The sequence below is a fragment of the Panthera onca genome, chromosome E2, assembly GCF_046562875.1.
Source record: "Panthera onca isolate mPanOnc1 chromosome E2, mPanOnc1 haplotype 2, whole genome shotgun sequence".
Lineage (NCBI taxonomy): Eukaryota > Metazoa > Chordata > Mammalia > Carnivora > Felidae > Panthera > Panthera onca.
Genome location: NC_138353.1, coordinates 47477877 through 47484325, shown reverse-complemented (window position 1 = coordinate 47484325; position 6449 = coordinate 47477877).

The window sequence follows — 6449 nt, the reverse complement described above, 5'->3', positions numbered from 1 at the left end:
ACAAGGCCACCTGGGTGGCTCAGGTCATGATCTCACAGCTCATGAGTTCAAGCCCCACATCAGGTTCTGTGCTGACAGCTAAGAGCCTGGAGCCTGCCTCGGATTCTGTCTCTCTCTCTGACCCTCCCCTGCTCATGCTCTGTCTCAAAAATAAATTAAACATTAAAAAAAATTTTTTTAATATAAGAAACATAACAAATTCATGTAGAGAAAATCAAAAATATTACTGAGAAACATAAATGAAAAGGCAAAACATGATCCTGGATGGAAACAATCAATATTAAACTTTTTGTAAACGCTGACCTTCCTACAAACTAAGATACAAATTTAGTTATAGCTTCCTTTCATTAAGAGCTTGTACATGCTCAGCACCATGCTTAAATGCTTCATACACATCTTCTCATTTAACCTCACAATATTTTTAAATGAGATTTAGGTTTTTGGGTCATTCCCCACCCACTGACCTCTCCAAACAAATGAGTAAACAGAAGCTAAAAGATTAAGGCACTTCACTAAGTTCACACAAAGAACAGATGGTCAAACTTGGATTTTATGCCAAGTTTGCCAAATTTCAAGAGCCATACTTGGTTGTTTTTTTGTTTTTGTTTTGTTTTTCTAATTTTAGAAAGAGAGAGAGTATGAGCGGGTCAAGGGGAGAGACAGAGAGAGAGAGAGAGAGAGAGAGAAAGAGAGAGAGAGAATCTTAAGCAGATTCCACACCCAGCTTGGTGCACAATCCCACAACCCTAGGACCATGACCTAGGCCAAAATCAAGCGTCACTCAACTGACTGAGCCACCCAGGCACCCCAGGTAATTCTTTTTGTTACCACACACATGTACTACTATTTAAATTTGCTTAGGTAGTTCAATTTTATTTATTTTATTTTTATTAAAAAATTTTTTTAACATTTGTTCAGTTTTGAGAGAGACAGAGTGTGAGCAGGGGAGGGGCAGAGAGAGAGGGAGACACAGAACCCCAAGCAGGCTCCAGACTCTGAGCTGTCAGCACAGAACCCGATACCGGGCTCAAACCCATGAACCATGAGATCACAACCTGAGCCAAAGTCAGAGGCTTAACCGACTGAGCCACCCAGGTGCCCCTAGGTAGTTAAATATTAAAACCAATTTTTTTCAATGTTTATTTATTTTTTAGAGAGAGACACACAGAGCAGGAGCAGGGAAGGGGCAGAGAGAGAGGAAGACACAGAATCCACACTAGGGTCTAGGCCCTGAGCTGTCAGCACAGAGCCTGATGCGGCTTGAACTCACAAACCGCGCAATCACAACCCTAGCCAAAGTTGGACACTCAACTGACTTAGCCACCCAAGCGCCCCTAAACCCAATTTTTAAAAGTTCCAACTTGAGGAATTTATCTGAGATGTGTCCAAAGATTTCTGCTCATAAGCATTCACCACAGTTATTTCTTATATGAAAAAGGTACAAAGTTAAATATCCAACAATTTGGTACAAATCAGAAACAACAAAGTAGTCATTAAAAATCACGCTGTGGTGGGGTGCCTGGGAGTCTCAGTTGGTTGAGTGTCCTACTCGATTTCCACTCAGGTCATGATCCTAGTGTCATAGGATCAAGCCCCATGTCTGGCTCCATGCTGGGCATGGAGCCTGCATAAGATTTTCTCTACTCTCTCTTGCTTGCCTCTCCCTTGCTTACACTCTAAAATTAAAAAAAAAAACAAAAAAACAAAAAAACCCACAAATCATGCTGTAGAATATTTCACAACATAGGAAAATATTCAAATGCAGGTGAAAAAATTTCATATTTCAACTTTCAAGTGTGTAAAAATCATACATTTGTACTTATACCTACAAAACCATTCAACAGATAAAATTTTAAAACAGTATCTCTGAATGGTAGTCTTATTGATGATTTTTATTTTTTCTTTCTGCCACTTTATTTCCCTAATTTTTTAACTAGAAATAGAATTAGTTTTTTAATTAAAAGAAATGTCATAACACAAGTATTAAATGGCTGAATGGGTCCCAAATATGTCCTAGCATATGCTGTTCCCCCTGCCTCTAATAGCCTTTCCTGACTTGCCCCCTTTTTAACCTGTTAACAACTCCTTTTCACGGCTTCAGATCTCAATTGGAAAGTCATATCCTGGAAGATCCAAATTAAGTCAGATCTGCTGGACATGTATTCTTTTCTTATATCAAGTATCTTACACTGCAATTACAAATATATTTGCTTGCCCTCTCAGTCAATGTTTACTGAGGTATACTCTGTGCACGGGAATTTGGTGCACTAGGGATTCAAACACAGGAAAGAAACTTCTTGTTCTCGTGTGACTTGCACTAAAATAAGTGTGAGGTTACAACTGTGTTAAGTGCTAAGGTATATGGTGGTCTGCAACCCCATGATGCTGTCAACAGTGCTACTGAAAGCAGGGGTAATGCCCCAACCGAGGAAGACTTGAGAAGTGGAATTAACTAGCCCACAACAGCGGCGGCGGGGGCAGAGGGACATACTGAACGAAAGAACCACGTTTTACAAGGCCAAGGAGCCTGTAACAGGGGAAGGGGAGTGGGCTGCAAGGCCGACGATGAAGAAGCTGCGAGACGCCAAGCTAAGAGGGCCCGTGAATATTCGGAACGTGCTTCTGCCCAAAATCAATGGGGTCATTATGAGCAGGCGCAGGGGTATTATCAGAATTTATTAACATCCACTTCCCCATTGGGCTGAAAGTTCCCTGCGGCTGTCTCACTGATTGCTGCATCCCCGGAACCTGAACTACACTGCACTTAATAAGCGCTCAGTGGGGTAACGGACTAGAACTGTAGCATGTGGGTCATCCGAGGGGGCTACATTTTCCACTGGCGGCCCACACCCTCAACCCCCCTTTCCTTATGCGGTCGCGGCGACGAGTGAAGGGAGTGCGGGGAAGGGTGGGACAGCTCGCAGACCGCCTCGTTCTCCTCGGGAGCCACGCCATCACCCGACTCCATTCCAGGTAGGCCTCCCCCAGCGCCTCGGGAATCTAGGAGCAGCCAGCCTGGGGCGCGGGACAGAAGGCTCTCATTCTGCACTCACCTCCCGCGGCCGGCGGCTGCTGCTGGCACAGGGCAGGAGGCGCGCCAGAAGTGCGTCATCGCCCGGCGCGTCTCTCGCTCCGCGCTTCCTCCCCTCTAGGATTCTGGCGATTTTTCGGGTTTCCTCCGGTTCCGTCTGGGCCGACCCCTGGGAGGAGGCAGGCGTTTCTCTCGGAGGAGCTTGCGGTCGCACAGCCTTTCACCCTTCCCACCGGGTAGAGGAAACCAAAGGTCATCCTGGATGAGCGCTAGCATCTTGGGATTCTCTTATTTGGCGGTACACAAGCTGGTTCTGCTCATTGGATCAAGTTGGATTTCATTGTAGATCTATCGAGTTTTAACTGCAGTGTGAAAAATGGATTTAAGTTAGGCAGGAGAGCAGTTAGGAGGCTATTAAAAGGGCTTAGGCACAATAATGAAGAGCAGAGGCAGTATTATTCATAACTCTGCCGTTAACATTTATTACAAGCTATTCTGCAACGGGAATCAGCTGTAACTACAGACACACACAAGCACGGTTATATGAATACATTTACTTAGACTTCTAGATGTACCTCTTTAGATATTAATCATTACATATTCTTAATTTCTTATTACGCATTATCAGCGCCCAAACTGCTCCAAAATCGACAATGTTTATTCTGTCTTAGTGCCCTTGGCTTGACAAAGAACAAAATGTTAGATTTGCCTTCTTCACCCCCAAATCTATTATACCACTGAGGGAACTGAATCCTAGGAAGATGAAATATCAGAGATCTCACAGTGATGTAGGAGGCTTCTTGGCTATCTTTGCATTATGACCCTGACATTTATCTCTCATTGTCACTCGGGCATCTGCAAACGCTTCCAGTCCTACATCTCCATAGACAGATAAATAGCAGGTCCTGATGAGGTCCGACTATAGGCTCTGTGATTCAGTTCAAATTCAAATATGTAGTAACAATACAAAGGGAACTTTGACTCTAGGCAGACTTCTGCCCAGTCTATTGCTCTGATAAAACCAGGCTTCTAGCTGGTAACTACTCATGTTCTTGGAGCCTCAGGAGATGCACTTGATGAAACTTTTAGTGGAACAATACAGACACACACTATAGCACAGTTTGACAAAGAGATGGAAAATACAAATGAAGTGAAGAAACATGAAGAACAAAATCAGAATATCCATTATACAGCTAATAAAGATCCAAAGGAAGAGAATAGTAAGTAGGAGAACAAGTGATGCAGATATAGGGAAGTGGGTACTCGTTTGTTCTTGAGAATGTGAATATACTGATGTTTGGAGAGCAACTGGGCAATATCACATAAAATTGACAATGCATATGCACTAGGACCCTGTAGGTTATATTCCTATAACCTTAAAAACTTGCACACAAGCACATGGAGGCATATGTAAAAAAAAAAAAAAATTGTAAGCCCCCAAACTTTCATTCAGTTTTGGTCAAAACTTTGTTGATACCATAAATCACAAGTAACAAGGGTATTTAATGAGAAATCTTAAAGGAATGAACATTCTTATACATGCTTTTGAGAAATCAATGCCTATGTTTTTCTGAAGAAGCACTTAAAAATATTACATACCATTTACCTAAAGGCATTAAAAAGAGAAGCGTTAAAAAGAGAAGCGTTAGCCAGATGGGATGCCAGTGTAGTCTGAGTTCAATCAATGCATACTATATGTGGTAGATACTGTGGAGTGGCTCACTTAACATCTTTTCCAGCCTTCTTCTGATGTGCCTTTCTGTACTACAAGATGGAAAGCTAAACACCAAATCTCCCATATTCTTGTGGCTGGGTTTCTGGGTAGGTTCCACTGATAGATGTATTCATGCAGGATTAACTTTCGTGATTCAAGTGGTGCAGTTCACCACAGAGGCAGCATGGTTCAGAAGCCCCCAACTGTTATCTAGAAGGCAGTTTCAAATCTATTGCAGGAATCATAGCACCTTTGACCTTTGATGGTATAGACCTGCAGTGTTGCTGTGGGAGTCATTCCCAGAAATTTACCTAAAATTTATTTCTTCAACCTCCCCAATTATTTTATAAGCTTCTAAAACCATGTAATAAATCTGGTTTACTTAAACTCTGACAAACACACACTGTGTCTTATTATAATGAATTTGGGTTTCTGTCTAATGCCTCCATTAATAAAGAGAAAGCTCTACTACTGACTACATAAATTTTATATTTGCCTCCCTACTTTAGATGACAAGATTATGATACGATTACTGCAAACTTTTTTTAAAAACATATTTGTTGAGGGAAATTGTTTTAGCATGCTCTACTTGCTAAACAAAAAAGCACTTGTTGGGGCCCCTGGGTGGCTCAGTTGGTTAAGGGTCCGACTTCAGCTCAGGTCATGATCTTGTGGTCTGTGAATTCAAGCACTGTGTTGGGCTTTGCACTGACAGCTAGCTCGGAGCTTGGAGCCTGGAGCCTGCTTCAGATTCTTTGTCTCCTGCTCATGCCCTTTCTCACTCTCAAAAATGAATAAATGTTAAAAATTAAAAAAAAAAAAGTACTTGTTAGTATATGCTTGTTGTAGGAAATTGAATTTATTCATTTAATATGTAATGAGCACACTACATCTACTGATTTCTTTTTTTAATTGATTTATTATTATTATTTTAATTTACATCCAAGTTTGTTAGCATATGGTGCAACAGTGATTTCAGGTGTAGATTCCTTAATGCCCCTTACCTATTTAGCCTATTCCCCCCTCCCAGAACCCCTCCAGTAACCCTCTGTTTGTTCGCCATATTTAAGAGTCTCTTATGTTTTGTCCTCCTCCCTGTTTTTATATCATTTTTGCTTCACTTCCCTTATGTTCATCTCTTTTGTCTCTTAAAGTCCTCATATGAGTGAAGTCATAGGATATTTGTCTTTCTCTGACTGACTAATTTTGCTTAGCATAATACCCTCCGGTTCCATCCACGTAGTTGCAAATGGCAAGATTTCATTCTTTTTGATTGTCAAGTAATACTCCATTGTGTGTGTGTGTGTGTGTGTGTGTGTGTGTGTGTGTGTGTACCACATCTTCTTTATCCATTCATCCATTGATGGACATTTGGGCTCTTTCCATACTTTGGCTATTGCGGATTGTGCTGCTATAAACATTGGGTTGCATGTGTCCCTTCGAAATAGCATACCTGTATTCCTTGGATAAATACCTAGTAGTGCAATTGCTGGGTCATAGGGTAGTTCTATTTTTAATTTTTTGAGGAACCTCCATACTGTTTTCCAGAGTGGCAGCACCAGTTTGCATTCCCACCAGCAGGGCAAAAGAGATCCTCTCTCCACATCCTCGCCAACATCTGTTGTTGCCTGAGTTGTTAATGTTAGCCATTCTGACAGGTGTGAGGTGGTATCTCATTGTGATTTTGATTTGTATTTCCCTGAA